This window comes from Mangifera indica, chromosome 1 (assembly GCF_011075055.1).
Source record: "Mangifera indica cultivar Alphonso chromosome 1, CATAS_Mindica_2.1, whole genome shotgun sequence".
NCBI classification, from domain to species: domain Eukaryota; kingdom Viridiplantae; phylum Streptophyta; class Magnoliopsida; order Sapindales; family Anacardiaceae; genus Mangifera; species Mangifera indica.
Window position 1 is genome coordinate 14,115,742 of NC_058137.1, and position 18,071 is coordinate 14,133,812.

At 35.1% G+C, this 18,071-nt stretch overlaps 1 pseudogene; it reads right to left on the reverse strand.

The window, feature by feature from the left end:
- Positions 1-738: 738 nt before the first annotated feature.
- Positions 739-18,071, reverse strand: part of LOC123217743 — a 34,942-nt pseudogene continuing 17,609 nt past the window's right edge.

Genomic DNA, 18,071 nt, shown 5'->3' on the forward strand with positions numbered 1-18,071 from the left:
GATTGTAAACTCAATAGTAAGCAATCTATTTGTGAAAAATCAGCCAAAAAGTTTTTATTCATCATGAAATGTTTTGTTTTTATAGTATAATGCCAACTTAACCCTAAGCTACCCATGACCCAATGGACTTCCAAACTTCCCAAGCCCATTACCTAAGTAACTACCCAAAGCACTAATTAAATTAAAAAAAAGATGTCACTTGGGCTCAATAAAGTCTAGCCCAATCACAAAACTGAAAATCCTAAATTTGGGTAAACAAAAACTATGAAATACGGATTGAAATGACGTTATTTGGGCCTCTAAGTTAGGTGTAACCAGTAAAGCTAGTTGTGTTATAAAGCTCAAAACAAGTTTCGCGTTGATATATTACAGGCCTTGTAACTCCTCCCGGATCAAAAGTTATGGTCGTTCAAAGTTTGCTCGCGCATAAGCTTAGGCCTAAATCAAGTTGATCTCTCTGTTGGCTCCTTCAAGCATCCAATCGTCCTTGAGTGAGCTGATCTTAGTCTCCAAGCCCTCCACGAGTCCAACTAAGGCTTGTTGCATCTTCTTAGCTCTACTTCTCGTAGTTGGCCCAATTAAAATATGTAACAGATCTCTTTGATGGCTTGATACATCTACGATACCTCTATTATCCCCTCTATCTTGAAAAAGATTTGTCCTTAAATCTGCATCATCAAAAGGAGATAAGTCAGAAACATTAAAAGTAGCACTTATATTATACTCACCTGGAAGATCCAATCTATAAGCATTATCATTGATCCATTCGAGTACTTGAAATGGACCATCACCTCTTGGATGCAACTTAGATCTGCGTTGGGATGAAAACCGTTCCTTCTGCATGTGCACCCAAACCCAATCACCAGGTTGGAAGACCACTTTGTGCCTTCCTTTGTTAGCTTGTTTGACATATTGCTCAGTCCTCCTCTCAATATTTTGTCTAACTTTCTCATGAAGCTGGCGAACTAACTCTGCCTTCCTTTTGCCATCTAAACTAGTACGTTCCTCAATAGGCAAAGGTAACAAGTCAAAAGGTGTAAGTGGATTAAAACCATAAACAACTTCAAAAGGTGAATAACCAGTAGCTGTATGCACCACCCTATTATATGCAAATTCTACATGTGGCAAGCTATCCTCCCAAGTTCTCAAATTCTTTTCTAATACAACACACAATAACTGAGATAAAGTTTTATTAACTACCTCTGTCTGCCCATCTGTCTGTGGGTGACAAGTTGTAGAAAATAGTAGTTTAGTACCTAACTTACCCCACAATACCTTCCAGAAATAACTTAAGAACTTCACATCACGATCAAATACAATACTTAAAACTCCATGCAAACGCACGATCTCCCTGAAAAACAAATCAGCAATGTAAGTTGCATTATCAGTTTTACAACATGGAATAAAATGTGCCATTTTTGAAAACCTATCAACTTCGACAAAAACCGAATCACTACCCTTCCTAGACCTAGGTAATCCTAAAACAAAGTCCATAGAAATATCCTCCTAAGGTACAGTAGGAATCGGTAAAGGTGTATATAAACCATGGGGTAAGACTCTAGACTTGGCCTGTTTACACTTAATACAATGAGTGCAAATACGCTCTACATCTTGTTTCATATGTGGCCAAAAAAAATGCTCTTGTAGTATGTGTAAACTCTTAGCTATACCGAAATGACCCATTAATCCACCCCCATGTGCTTCCCTCACAAGCAATTCACGTAAGGAACTCATAGGCACACATAATCTATTTTCACGAAATAAATAACCATCATGCCTATAAAATTTACCAAATGCAGTCTTCTCACAAGTTTCATAAATACTAGAAAAGTCAGAATCATTCACATACAAATCCTTTATGTACTTCAAACCAAGTAATTTAGTATCTAAAGTTGAGATTAGAGTATACCTGCGAGATAATGCATTTGCCACAACATTTTCCTTACCTTGTTTGTAATGAATGACATAAGGAAAAGATTCGATGTATTCAACCCACCTTGCATGTCTTTTGTTCAACTTACCTTGTCCCTTTAAATGTTTTAAGGACTCATGATCTGTCCTGATGACGAACTCACGTGGCCAAAGGTAATGCTGCCATGTCTTTAACGTTCTCACAAAAGCGTACAACTCCTTGTCATAAGTAGGATACTTCAAAGCAGGTCCGTTGAGTTTCTTACTGAAATACACTATGGGTCTATTTTTCTGCATCAAAACAGCTCCAATACCAATACTTGAAGCATTACACTCAAGCTCAAATGGTTTAGAAAAATCAGGTAGCACAAGTAAAGGTACAGAACTTAACTTATCCTTAATTAATGCAAATGCACGCTCTTGATCCTCACCCCACCTAAATCCTACATTCTTTTTAATAACTTCAATTAGTGGTGCTGCTAGTGTACTAAAGTCTCTTACAAATCTCCTATAAAAACTAGCTAAACCATGGAAACTCTTAACCTCAGTCACAGAAGTAGGTGTTGGCCACTCTCGGATAGCTTTGACCTTCTCCTTATCTACCTTAATTCCGTTAGATGAAACCACAAATCCTAGGAACACAACTTGGTTAGTGCAAAAAGAACATTTCTTAAGATTACCAAATAACCTCTTTTTCTTAAGCACAAGCAAAACATCATGCACATCTCTTATATGCTCATCTAGACTACGACTATAAATGAGAATATTATCAAAATAAACAATTACAAACTTGCCAATAAATGCACGCAAGACATGGTTCATTAATCTCATAAACGTACTAGGCACATTAGTAAGCCCAAATGGCATTACCAACCATTCATATAGTCTATGCTTGGTTTTAAAAGCAGTTTTCCATTCATCACCCTCTTTCATCCTAATCTGATGATACCCACTTTTTAAATCAATTTTGGAAAAGATATAAGATCCATGCAACTCATCAAGCATGTCATCTAACCTAGGTATAGGATAGTGATACTTTACAGTGATTTTGTTGATGGCTCGACAATCAATGCACATTCTCCATGTCCCATCCTTCTTAGGTACTAGAATCACTGGTATGGCACACAGACTCATGCTCTCTCTCACGTATCCCTTCTTCATCAACTCCTCCACTTGCCTTCGAAGCTTCTTTGTCTCCTCGGGATTACTTCTATAGGCTAGTCGGTTGGGTATCGTTACTCCAGGTATAAAGTCGATCTGGTGCTTGATCCTATGAATACGTCTTCAAACTCCTATAAAAGAGAAACAAACACACTAGGAAGAGAATTGTCAACATTAGTGAAAAATTCAAAACTTTCCTTGTAAACTAACAATAATGGACATTGTTTAGTTATAAAGGTAGTCCGCACATCACTCATCTTCCTATAAAAACTCCATTTTTTTTGCTCTTTGTTTTCTCTCTTGTTTTTTCTCTCATGGCCAAATTGCTCACCCTTTTTTTCCTCTCCCCTCTTTTCGGCCTTACTTTTTCTTCGCTTATTTTCATTCACATTTTCTCACTTTTTGTTTTCACTCTCACTTTCTTTTCTCCCTTCTTTCATCTTTCTTCTCCTCACTTGATCCTTAAAAACTTGCTTTGGTGACAATGGTACAAATGTGATAAGTTTATGGCTCATCATGAAAGAGTATCTATTCTTAAATCTGTCATGTGTCACCTTTCTATCATATTGCCATGGTCTCCCTAACAAGATATGTCCAGCATGCATGGGTACTACATCACACAACACCTCATCTTAATACCTACCCACAGACAAAGCCACCACTACTTGTTTGTTCACCCTAATTTCTCCACAGTCATTCAACCATTGAAGCTTATAAGGTATAGGGTGTTTGTTTATGGTTAAACTAAGTTTTTCTATAAGTTCGGTATTGGCTACGTTCGTGCAACTACCCCCATCTATAATTAAAGTACACACCTTACCCTTCACATGACATCTAGTATGGAAAATATTTTCTCTTTGCTCATCATTTTCTTCCTTATAGTGTAAACTCAAAGCTCTCATAGACACTAATACCTCACCCTCTACTGTATACTCCAACTCTACATCACTAGCATCCTCTATTAGTGGCATAGACTCATCACTAGACTCTTCCTCTGTCTCATATTCTCCATCCTCTCTTAACACCATGGTTCTTTTGTTAGGACAATGGGAAGCTATGTGACCCCTACCCAAACACTTAAAACATTTTATCTCATTATTCTTCTTTGATGGTTCGGGTTTAATACTAGACTTTTCTCAGCTAGACTCCTCTCTTTTAGGTTTAGAGTACTCAGTTTTTGGCTTAAAAGGTGGCTTATCATCTCTCTTTGACACACTCGGTTTTCTAATACTAGCATAGGAAACTACATCCCTTTTACCCTTACGCTGTAATTGTCTTTCTACCTTCATCGTCATATGTACCAAATCCTCTAGCTCTACATAGTGTTGGAGCTCTACAACATTTGCTATTTCCCTATTCAACCCATTTAAAAACCTAGCCATAGTGGTTTCCCTATCTTCCTCTATATTAGCCCTAATCATGGTTATCTCCATCTCCTTGTGATAGTCCTCCACACTCTTGGTCCCTTGCCTAAGCCTCTGTAACTTCTGAAATAAATCCCTATGGTAGTGACTAGGAACAAAACGCTACCTCATTACACTCTTTATATCATCCCAAGTATCTATGGGTCTACCCAAGCTCCTACATCTACTTTTCAACAACTGGTCCCACCAAATGCTAGCATAATCAGTGAATTCTATAACAGCCAACTTCACCTTTTTCTCCTTGGAATACCTATGTATATCAAAAACCTGATCTACTTTTCGCTCCCAATCTAAATAGGCTTCCAGATCGTTTCTACCCTAAAAAGGTGGAATTTTCATCTTAATGCTACTGAGGTTACTATCACTCTGCCTACCCTCTCTATACATACTATTTATATGACTTCGATGTCCTCCTTTACTCCTTATATTATTCAACCTATCACTTATTCCATCATCCTCACTATCGGTAACTATCCTATCCTCATCCCTCACTACTGGTGCTTTTCTCCTACCTTTAGTTGTACTACTTTCCCCTTTATCAATCTGTTGCTGCTCTAATTTGTCTAATCTATCGTTAACACTCCCTATTACATTAAAAAGTCACTCAAACTGTTGTTGGATTGCTTGCACCGAATTTCTACCATGTTATAATTTTTTAAAACAAAATGTGTTTGTGAACAATAATCCTCACATGCTCCCTCACGTGTTTACACTCGCGCTCATGTTTTCACTCTAATGTTCTCACCAACTCTCTAATCAAAATGGTACTTGTGACAAACGACCACCAGTCAATCTAGGTTATGTTACGATTACTGACAACTAAAAGAAAGAGACTAAGAAGAAAGAAGAAAGAAAATTTTTAGAATCGGAAAAAAAATGAGCACAATTTCAAGAATGAATAGTCAAGGGAAAGAGATTCAAAAGAGATGACAAGAATAAAGGAAATCAAATTCAAAGGAGGTAAGTGTGCTAACTTTCTCCTTGATCTCTCCCTTTTTTTTTTCTTTTTTTTTACGTTTTTTTTTCTTTTTTTTCTATTTTTTTTTAAGCTACTTGGTCGAAAATAGGAAAGAAAATAACTTCTTTAGATCACACAAAATCCCCTCCTAAAAAAAAATTCAAAGCAGTTAAGGGAGTAACTAAGGTCTAATCCCCTAATTTAGGACTACCAAAATTTTCAAGGAAAAATTAAATTTTTAGGAACAAATCAAGAACTCAATCTCCCAACTTAGATAATTACAATGCTTCTCCTAAAGATTAAAGGAAACAAGACAATCCTAATCCAAGATTATTCTCCCCAATTTCGGAATCCCACTGTTTTTTTTTGCTACTTTTTTTTTCTTTTTTATTTTGACAATCAAGGCAATTTAAACCAAGGCAATCAAACAATAATTTCCATCAAGAACTACCTTTGCACTTTCGACAATAACAAAATCTTTCCCAAGAGGTCAAGAATCCCATACAAAGCCAATCCCTAATTCACTCCCCAAAGGATATATATTTTTGGCCTCAACAATATATTTATTTCTTTTTTTTTTTGTTTTTTTTCTTTTTTGGATCAATCAAGATGACAATTAAACACCCACACAACCTAGAATTTGACTATTCCAAGGTTAATCCAAATTCAAGAATTTGATGGAAACAAAGACACTAAAAACACAATCAAGAATTTAAGAATCTGATGAAAACAAGGACACCAAAACACAATCAAGAATTCAAGAATTTGACGAAAACAAGGACACCAAAACACAATAAAAAAACGAAAATGAACTTACCAAGAGAACGAAATCACGACTAATGAAGAAGAGAATTCCTACTCGAAAACATAAGAAAGATAGATACGGAACCTGATTCGACTCGGCTCTGATACCAACTGATGCAAACCTTGACGATTTGACACAAGAGCCAACATTCAAGAAGATATTTTCCCAGGATTGAATCGGTTTTGTCACGTAATTAAACCTTGACCTGAATCGATATAGAATCGAATGAACCTTGGTATTGAGAATGGTGAACGCCACACGACAAGCTTGATAAGTTCAAAGATTGTAAACTCAATAGTAAGTAATCTATTTGTGAAAAATCAGTCAAAAAGTTTTTATTCATCATGAAATGTTTTGTTTTTATAGTATAATGTCAACTTAACCCTAAGCTACCCATGACCCAATGGACTTCCAAACTTCCCAAGCCTATTACCTAAGTAACTACCCAAAGCACTAATTAAATTAAAAGAAAAGATGTCACTTGGGCTCAATAAAGTCTAGCCCAATCACAAACAAGCTCAAAATCATAAAACTGAAAATCCTAAATTTGGGTAAACAAAAACTATAAAATACAGACTGAAATGACGTTATTTGGGCCTCCAAGTTGGGTGTAACCAGCAAAGCTAGTTGCGTTATAAAGCTCAAAACAAGCTTCATGTTGATATATTACAAGCCCTGTAACTCCTCCCGGATCAAAAGTTATGGCCGTTCAAAGTTTGCTCGCGCATAAGCTTGGGCCTGAATCAAGTTGATCTCTCTGTTGGCTTCTTCAAGCATCCAATCGTCCTTGAGTGAGCTGATCTTAGTCTCCAAGCCCTCCACGAGTCCAACTAAGGCTTGTTGCATCTTCTTAGCTCTACTTCTCGTAATTGGCCTAATCGAAATATGTAACCGATCTCTTTGATGGCTCAATGCGTCTACGATGCCTCTATCAGTAGGTCTCATTACATGTAAAAGCTTGTTTAACCTATTTTAATCTTAAGCAAACATGTAATGGTGTTTCAGGGCACATGTTTCAAATTATACAATGTTAAATAACATGTCAACTTACGTTTGTTTATGTTATTGTGCATGTGCAATTTATTTTTATCCATTTTTTATGTATAGGAGGAATTTGTTGACTAAAAACTATTATTTGAACTATAAGATGAGGTTATCCCACAATCAATTAACACACATTGGGACTATAGATGGTAGATATAAAGACTTTAAACATGATCATGTATTCTTAACTAGAAAGTAGCTGATAATTAGTCTTCTTGAGTCAATGTCAAACCATTGACTCCCATAATAATTAATCTTGTTCGGGATAAGAATGTTAAGAGTTTTTGGGATTATGTGAAAGAATTACAACTTTCTAAAAAATGAAGCATTCTAATGAATGTAAGAAAATCCGCAGGTCCATTTATTTTCATAAATCAGTGAAGTGCAAAACATGTGCGCTATCACAAACAACATAGGAACTTTATCATGGATCAAGTTACTCCAAGAATTATAGGGTTAGAAGAAATGGTCTTTCTCGTTCCAAGTGCAGACCAAAAAATAGATATAAAGAACAGTTGACAAGACCACAAAGATTAGCAAAACTGGTGGAGCCTTACAATCCCTAGAGTGGAGGCCCTTGGTTTGAGAACAAAACTATCATTATTAGTAAAGCCTTGACTTACTTGGTGCAATGATTGTAACATCCGAATTTAGGTGTGTCAGTAAACTCCACTTCCAAAATTACCCCTATAGTTGATTTTATAACTTGTTGTGTAAAGAAATTGCAAAAGAATTATAGAAAACTACTAAATGAGCAATATTTTTCAAAGGGGGTAAAATGGTCATTTTATAAAGATTCAAGGGACAAAGTGGGAATTAAAATTGAATGGCACACTTGAAATTATATGGTGGTGCTAAGGGTTTTTGGTAATTGGCTAAGGATAAAATAGTAATTTATGGAAAAGATTAAGGGCAAAATGGTCCAACAGGCTTATAAACTTAAGCCTACTCATTTCCTTCTTCATTTTAGCCGAGAACTCCATGATTTTTGCTAAAGCTTTTTCCCTTAACCAAAATTCACCAAAAAACCTAGCTAAACCACCTAATTTCCAGAGGCTCCAGTTATAAAAAGTGTAGATCTGTTAATTCTAGTCAGTTATAAGATAAGAAATTTAATTTTTAAGCGATGTGAAGTTTAGGGTTTTGATGGATGATTATATTTTTGGTTGATTAAGGTTGCCAGAAAGAAGAAAAGAAGATGAATAAGCTTAAATCATCTATTTAGCAAATAAAATGTAAAAATTTCATACTTTACATACTTGAAGTAAATTTGAGTTAGGTTATTTAAATAACTTTTACTTATATAAGTGTGTAAGGTATTAGAATTAAGGTGATTTATGCTTAAAAGGATAAAGAAATTCATTAGGATTCATGATGTAATTTTTGGCCATAAGGGTAAAAAGGTAATTTTGGCCATAAGGGCAAAAATGTCATTTTATGTGATATAGGTTAATTTTACTTAATTATGTGCATAAAACGTGTGATAACCCTTATATTAAGCCTACATTGTATATTTTGAAATTAATTAAATGTATGAGATATATAAATGCATGAGAGGAGAATATGATGTTTGATAAGGAATGAAAAGAATAAGAGAAAACAATGAATGAGCATATTTCATATTATGATTATATATGTATACATGAGAAATCATAACATATGCATGATTTAGAAAAATATATATATATATAAAGAAAGAGGAAAAATATTTTCTAAGTCATGCATGCTTTCAGAAAATGGAAAACAAGTGTTTTTGGTTTTATAATGACGCATATGATACAGGAAAGCAGAAAACATACTTAAAATCCTTACACGCGAGCTGTACTGTGTGGACAGCAAAGAAAATAATTGGTTGTACTGTGTAGACAACCAACTGTACTGTGTGGACAGCAAAGAAAAATATCAGTTGTACTGTGTGGACAGCCAAAGAAAAAAATATCAGCTGTACTGTGTGGACAGCAAAGAAAAAAAAATATGCGTGTAAGAGAGAATTATACTTTGTATGGTGACTGCAAGTACTGTCATATGTAGTCTAGACCGGTCAATGAGAAAGAGAGAGAAACAAATTAGTAAATATTTTATGAAGGTCATTTACATTAGAATTATGCATACAAGCCTGTGTGGCTGATAAAGAGTTAAGAAAGATGTACGATCAGAAAATAGAAATGTCATGATACTCATACATGCATAAATCATAACGAGTGAATCATATCTGTATAGTAAGGAAATGAATAAATGTGTGAATGAAAAGAATTATGATATGTGTTAAATCGTGTTTTGTGTCAATTATTTTGTTGTAAATAGTTCAGACATGCTGAGTATGGAAAAGATTAGAAAAAGATTAGTACTGGTATAAAATGCTTTAAGTGTTGAGTATGATTTTCTTACTGAGCCATAGTCGCTCACTCTGTTTAATTTAATATTTTACAGGTAAAGAAATGCAGCAAAGGTTCCGGGGGAGCACTAGTGAGACATGAGGCTAAGGGAGGAAGGCACCATAATTTTGTTGATTTAAATGTTATGATGTATATGTAATATATAATATATATATATATATATATATATATATATATATATATATATATATATATATATATATATGACTAGTTTTGAAAATTGGTTATAAAATTTCTGTGGGTGATAATTTTTTTATGATAGTTATTATTATGTACTTATTTTATTTATTATATTATGTGATGAAAATCCAGTCGATTGGTAGGACTGGTTTATGTGAATTGCTAATTGGGAGTGTTACAGGGCATAATAAAAAAAAAAAAATTCCCCGGGCCCTCTAAAATAGGGGAACTCATGCCGTTTTTTTGTAACACACCTATTAGTTGGGAGATGTTACATTTTTGGTATCAGAGCGCGATTTAGGGCGCTTAAAGGAAGATATAATATAATGTGTGGTAATATAATACAATATATCTATGGTTTTGCATTCTAATATTGCACAGGTGCCCCTCATGTCTCACAGATTAGCTCCCGAGAATCGACTGCAGTAAGTTGTTTTCTTTACCTGTATTCAAATAATAGAATATTATGTAATTACACTTATGTAGTTATTAGATGAGGAGTACCACAAGACGAGGACGAGGACAGGGTCGTGGAAGGGGTATTCAGAGAAAGCCGGGAGAACCATGTAACCCTTCCCCGTCAGTTGGTTCAGGATTTGGGCTAGCAAAAATAAGAGATATAGTCCGTTAGGTGTTGACTGGAGTCAAGATAGACCCACACCTGAAAATATAGCCAGAGATGCCATCCGAGATGAGATTAGAAGTGAGATTCGTGAGGAAGTCATAGAAGAAATCAGAAATGAAATGAGGAATGAAGGGAGAGGAGAAATTAGAGCTCAAAGGCGACTTGAGCCCATTTATTCCTTACCTAATCAGCATACCCCTCCTGAATTTAAAGATACTAAAGATCCTTTAATGGCTGATGACTAGATCAAGCAGGTGGAATATACTATGGATTTATTTTCTATGACTGATAGAGAAAAAGTTCGGTATGCCAGTTTCTTGATGAGGGGAGGGGCCCGCGTATGGTGGGATCTAGTTAAAGAAATCAGAAATGTGGATTTGATAACCTGGCAAGACTTTAGAAGGGTATTTGAGGCCCAATACAGAACAGCTAATGTGGTAGCAGTTAAAGTTCAAGAGTTTATTTCTTTACAGCAGGGAGAGGGTTCAGTAAAGGATTACTCTTCCCGTTTTGATGTCTTAGCCAGTTTTCCTCCAGGTATGGTGAGTACACCTAGTCTCCGGTTGGACAGATTTCTTCAAGGCCTTAGACCGGAGATAGCCTTGCATGTGCTAGCTGGACCACAACCTCCTCAAACTTATGAAGAGGCATTGGAGAGAGCATTGAGGTTGGACGTATATGTTAATAAGCTACCCAGGAATACACCTTCCATGTCAACACCTCTATCAGTGACAGTACCCTAGATAGTGATGCCAAGTCAGTCAGCTTTACCTGCTTCATTGACTATTTCAACACCTGTTACAACATCAGGGGGTAGTTCAATTGGCTCCAGTTTCAGAAACAATAAGGGAAAAAGAAAATTCCAGTCAAAAGCAAGTAGAAAAGGCTGGAAGAATGACAAAAAGCCTAGAAAAGAAAATATTCCCTAATGTCAGATTTGTGGGGAATGTTGGTACTAGCACAAACAGGTGATTTGTTATAGATGCCGACAACCAGGGCATATAGCAAAGGATTGTCAGAGTACCGAAGTGCCAGTTCAGATACAGCCACAACAAAGCCTAATTTCGCCAGTGCAACCAGGGAGAGGTACTAATACACGGGTTTATATAGCTACCCATAGTCAGGCGGAGGCTAGTCCATCTGCAGTTACTGGTCAGTTCTTTCTCCACTCTGTTTCCTTATATGCATTGATTGATTCAGGAGTTACACACTCCTTTATTATACCAGGGGTTATTGAAAGGGTAGGTTTAGTGCCTGTTAGATCTACCCATTCCATTAGAATTGAGATGCCAGATGGTTGGAGTGTGATTACTGATAAGATGTTAAAAGACTAGAGGGTAGTGATACATGAGAGAGAGTTAAAGGTGGACTTGATTGTCTTTGATATGCCTGATTTTGATGTTATCCTGGGCATGGATTTCTTAGAAAGATATGGAGTTGAGATTGACTGTAGAAAGAAAAAGGCTCGATTTCAACTTGACAATGGGGATTACTTTAATTTCGGAGAGGGCTATCAACCTAGTATGATGATCAGTAATGTAAAAGCACAAAAATTATTGAAAAAGAGGTGTACAGGATATTTAACTCATGTGGTACATGAGCATGATGTTCAAAGATTGGGTGTTCAAGATGTCCCAATAGTACAAGATTTCCTAGATGTCTTTCTTGATGAGCTACCAGGTTTACCTCCAGAGAGAAAGTTGGAGTTTAGTATCGAGTTAGAACCTGGCTCAACCCCAATTTCAAAAGCCCCTTACCGAATGGCTCCAGCTGAATTACAAGAATTAAAGAAACAGTTGCAAGAACTTTTAGATAAGGGTTTTATTAGACCTAGCCACTCTCCTTGGGGAGCACCCATACTATTTGTCAAAATGAAAGATGGGTCGCTCCGTATGTGCATAGATTATAGAGAGTTGAATAAATTGACAGTGAAGAATAAATACCTGTTGCCTCGAATTAATGATTTATTTGATCAATTGAAAGGAGCTTCTGTGTTTTCCAAAATTGACTTAAGATCAGGTTATCACCAAGTGAGGATTACAGAGCAAGATATTCCAAAGACAGCTTTTCGGACTCGCTACGGGCACTACGAGTTTGTGGTGATGCCCTTTGGATTGACTAATGCCCCAACAATCTTTATGGATTTAATGAATCGAGTATTTCATGATTGCCTTGACAAATTCTAGGTGGTATTTATTGATGATATCTTGATATATTCTAGATCAGAAGAAGAACATGCCGAACACTTGAGATTTGTACTACAAAGATTAAGAGAAAAGGAATTGTATGCCAAATTTTCTAAGTGTGAATTCTGGTTGGATCGAGTAGTATTTTTGGGACATGTGGTTACTAAGGAAGGTATAGCTGTGGACTTTTGTAAAGTAGAAACAATACTTGAATGGGCGAGGCCAAAGACTGTGAAAGAGATCAGAAGCTTTTTAGGGCTAGCCGGCTATTACAGAAGATTTGTTCAAGGTTTTGCCCGGTTGGCCAAGCCACTTACAACTCTCACTAGACAAGGAACTCCTTTTATATGGACTGATGGTTGTGAAAAGAGTTTCCAAGAGTTAAAAAGGCAGTTGACTACAACTCCTATTTTAGTATTACCAGAGGAAGGTGTAGATTATGATATTTATTGTGATGCCTCGCATAATGGCTTGGGAGCCGTGCTGATGCAAAGGGGTAAGGTGATAGCGTATGCCTCTCGGCAGTTAAAAGATTATGAAACATGCTACCCTACCCATGATTTAGAGTTAGCAGCAGTGGTTTTTGCTTTAAAAATTTGGAGGCATTATTTATATGGAGTTAAATGTAATATATACACCGACCATAAAAGTCTAAAATATTTCTTCACTCAGAAAGACTTGAATATGAAACAAAGGAGATGGTTGGAGCTAGTTAAAGATTATGAATGTGATATTAAATATCAGCTGGGTAAAGCAAATGTGGTAGCCGATGCCTTGAGTAGAAAGATTGCCATAGCTCACCTCACTATTCAGATAGAGTTACAAAAAGAGTTTCAGAAGGAACAGATTGAGGTGATAAGAAGTCAAATGGCCAGATTAGAAATTCAACCGAATCTCTTCAATGAAATAAAAGAGAAGCAAGTAGAAGATTTATGGTGCCAGAAAATAAGTCAACAGATATGTGAGGGGAAAGCAATTGAGTTTCAAATGATAGATGGAGTGCTTAAGTTCAGAAACAGGGTATGTATTCCCCAAGATCTGGAATTGAGAAAGAAAATCTTAAATGAAGCACATGATACACTTTACACTGCCCACCCTGGGGGAGTAAAAATGTACCAGGATTTAAAGAAAACTTATTGGTGGATAGGTATGAAGAAAGATATTGGAGACTATGTAGCTAAGTGCTTGGTATGTCAACAGGTCAAGGCCGAGCATCAGAGACCTTCAGGTTTGCTTCACCCACTTAGTATTCCTGAATGGAAGTGGGAAGATATTTCAATGGATTTCATCATTGGCCTACCTCGAGTACAAAAAGGCTATAATGCATTATGGGTGATTGTAGATAGATTGACTAAATCGGCCCATTTTATTCCAGTGAAAGATAGTTTTACTTCAGATCAATTGGCCCAGATTTATATACGAGAGATTGTGAGATTACATGGTGCACCCAAAACTATTGTGTCAGATAGAGACCTTAGATTTGTTTCAGCTTTTTGGGGTAGCTTACAAAGAGCATTGGGTATTAGGCTGGCATTTAGCACAGCATATCATCCTCAAACAGATGGCCAAACAGAAAGGGTGAATCAAATACTAGAGGATATGTTGAGGGCCTGTTGTTTAGATTATAAAATGACCTGGCATGAAATACTTCCATTGATAGAATTTGCATACAATAATAGTTACCAGTCCACCATTAAAATGACACCATATGAGGCTCTTTATGGACGAAAGTGTAGATCTCCATTACATTGGGATGACATAGGAGAGCGAGATGATTTAAGTCAAGTTCTTGGGCCTAAGTTAACCCAAAGGATGGTGGAAGAGATAACGACTATCAAGACTAGAATGAAGCAAGCTCAAGACAGACAAAAGAGCTATGCAGATTTGAAAAGGAAAGAAGTAGAGTTTCAACCGGGTGACAAAGTTTTTGTGAAAATAACCCCTTATAAGCATGTGATGAGATTTGGAAGAAAAGGGAAACTTGCTCCAAGATTTATTGGCCCATTTGAAATTTTAGAAAGAGTGGGCAAGGTGGCTTATAAACTTGCACTTCCACCTAGTATGGATCTAGTTCATAATGTATTTCATATTTCTTTATTGAGAAAGTACATTAGCGATCCTTCACATGTTTTAAAATCAGATGATGTGGAATTAAAAGAAGATTTAACTTATGAGGAGCAACCGATGCAGATATTAGACAGAAAAATAAAAGAGCTCCGAAATAAGACAATTCCATTAGTGAAAGTATTATGGAAGAATCATAAGGTGGAAGAAGCCACATGGGAGGTTGAGCAACAAATGAGAGAGAGATTTCCCAACTTATTTGTTTAAATTTCGAGGACGAAATTCTTTTAAAGGGGAAGAAATGTAACATTCGAATTCAGGTGTGTCAGTAAACTCCACTTCCAAAATTACCCTTACAGTTGATTTTATAACTTGTTGTGTAAAGAAATTGCAAAAGAATTATAGAAAACTACTAAATGAGCAATATTTTTCAAAGGGGGTAAAATGGTCATTTTATAAAGATTCAAGGGACAAAGTGGGAATTAAAATTGAATGGCACACTTGAAATTATATGGTGGTGCTAAGGGTTTTTGGTAATTGGCTAAGGATAAAATAGTAATTTATGGAAAAGATTAAGGGCAAAATGGTCCAATAGGCTTATAAACTTAAGCCTACTCATTTGCTTCTTCATTTTAGCTGAGAACTCCATGATTTTTGCTAAAGCTTTTTCCCTTAACCAAAATTTACCAAAAAACCTAGCTAAACCACCTAATTTCCAGAGGCTCCAGTTATAAAAAGTGTAGATCTGTTAATTCTAGTCAGTTATAAGGTAAGAAATTTAATTTTTAAGCGATGTGAAGTTTAGGGTTTTGATGGATGATTATATTTTTGGTTGATTAAGGTTGCCAGAAAGAAGAAAAGAAGGTGAATAAGCTTAAATCATCTATTTAGCAAATAAAAGGTAAAAATTTTATACTTTACATACTTGAAGTAAATTTGAGTTAGGTTATTTAAATAACCTTTACTTATATAAGTGTGTAAGGTATTAGAATTAATGTGATTTATGCTTAAAAGGATAAAGAAATTCATTAGGATTCATGATGTAATTTTTGGCCATAAGGGTAAAAAGGTAATTTTGGCCATAAGGGCAAAAATGTCATTTTATGTGATATAGGTTAATTTTACTTAATTATGTGCATAAAACGTGTGATAACCCTTATATTAAGCCTACATTGTATATTTTGAAATTAATTAAATGTATGAGATATATAAATGCATGAGAGGAGAATATGATGTTTGATAAGGAATGAAAAGAATAAGAGAAAACAATGAATGAGCATATTTTATATTATGATTATATATGTATACATGAGAAATCATAGCATATGCATGATTTAGAAAAATATATATATATATAAAGAAAGAGGAAAAATATTTTCTAAGTCATGCATGCTTTCAGAAAATGGAAAACAAGTGTTTTTGGTTTTATAATGACGCATATGATACAGGAAAGCAGAAAACATACTTAAAATCCTTACACGCGAGTTGTACTATGTGGACAGCAAAAAAAATAATTGGTTGTACTGTGTGGACAACCAACTGTACTGTGTGGACAGCAAAGAAAAATATCAGTTGTACTGTGTGGACAGCCAAAGAAAAAAATATCAACTGTACTGTGTGGACAGCAAAGAAAAAAAAATATTCGTGTAAAAGAGAATTATACTTTGTATGGTGACTGCAAGTACTGTCATATGTAGTCTAGACCGGTCAATGAGGAAGAGAGAGAAACAAATTAGTAAATATTTTATGAAAGTCATTTGCATTAGAATTATGCATATAAGCCTGTGTGGCTGATAAAGAGTTGAGAAAGATGTACGATCAGAAAATAGAAATGTCATGACACTCATACATGCATAAATCATAACGAGTGAATCATATCTGTATAATAAGGAAATGAATAAATGTGTGAATGAAAAGAATTATGATATGTGTTAAATGCGTGTTTTATGTCAATTATTTTGTTATAAATAGTTCAGACACGCTGAGTATGAAAAAGATTAGAAAAAGATTAGTACTAGTATAAAATGCTTTAAGTGTTGAGTATGATTTTCTTACTGAGCCATAGTCGCTCACTCCGTTTAATTTAATATTTTACAGGTAAAGAAATGCAGCAAAGGTTCCTGGGGAGCACTAGTGAGACATGAGGCTAAGGGAGGAAGACACCATAATTTTGTTGATTTAAATGTTATGATGTATATGTAATATATATATATATATGACTAGTTTTGAAAATTGGTTATAAAGTTTTTGTGGGTGATAATTTTTTTATGATAGTTATTATTATGTACTTATTTTATTTATTATATTATGTGATGAAAATCCAGTCGATTGGTAGGACTGGTTTATGTGAATTGCTAATTGGGAGTGTTACAGGGCATAATGAAAAAAAAAAAATTCCCCGGGCCCTCTAAAATAGGGGAACTCATGCCTTTTTTCTGTAACACACCTATTAGTTGGGAGATATTACAATGATTATAAGTCTAGTCACTATACTCTAGGTTTACTAGCCTAACCAAGTTGGGCTAGGTTTTTTCGGTCTAACCAAGCTAGGCTGGGTTTTCTTAGTTATAAAATAAAAACGAAAAAGTATGGTTGGCAATTAAAATGCCCTCTTTTAGTGATTATAAGTATTAGATTAATAATATTTCATAAGTTAGTCCCAGTCATAATTGAAATGTTTACATTTCATGTGTACAATTCTATACACTAGAAATGCTATTTGTAATGAACGTTATTGAATTTTATATATATATATTGCATCATTATTTTTGTTTGTTCGTTCATTCAACCATTCATATGTTGTTTTATAAGAATTCTGAACATTGTCACAATTGGATTAAATTTTAAAAAAAATTGAACATTTGAATCACAGAAGATGATTAGGAACATAGTAAACTTTTAGTTATATGCCTTATGTAAGATATTTTTTAATTTTAATGAACAAATGTGAGAATCGATATGTATATATCTCCATTTATTAATGTTGTGTTTAATATGTCTCTATAGTCTTATAAACAATAACATCCAAAAAATATTATTGTTGATTTGAACAAGAGAGAGAAATTGAACGACGACAATTATAATATCTAGCATTTGAAATGCATTATGTCTTTGATGAACAAGAGGCCTTAAAAGTTATGAATCAATAGATGGAAGATTTTCAACTAGTTAAGGGGCAACCTCCTAATAATGCCCAACACAAGCGTGATATGGAGGCATATCACACATGGAAAAAGAAAGACTCGATTGCTTGAGGAATTTTAATCAGCTCCATGAATGTCTGACCTATTATATGAGTACGAGTAATATAAGACTAT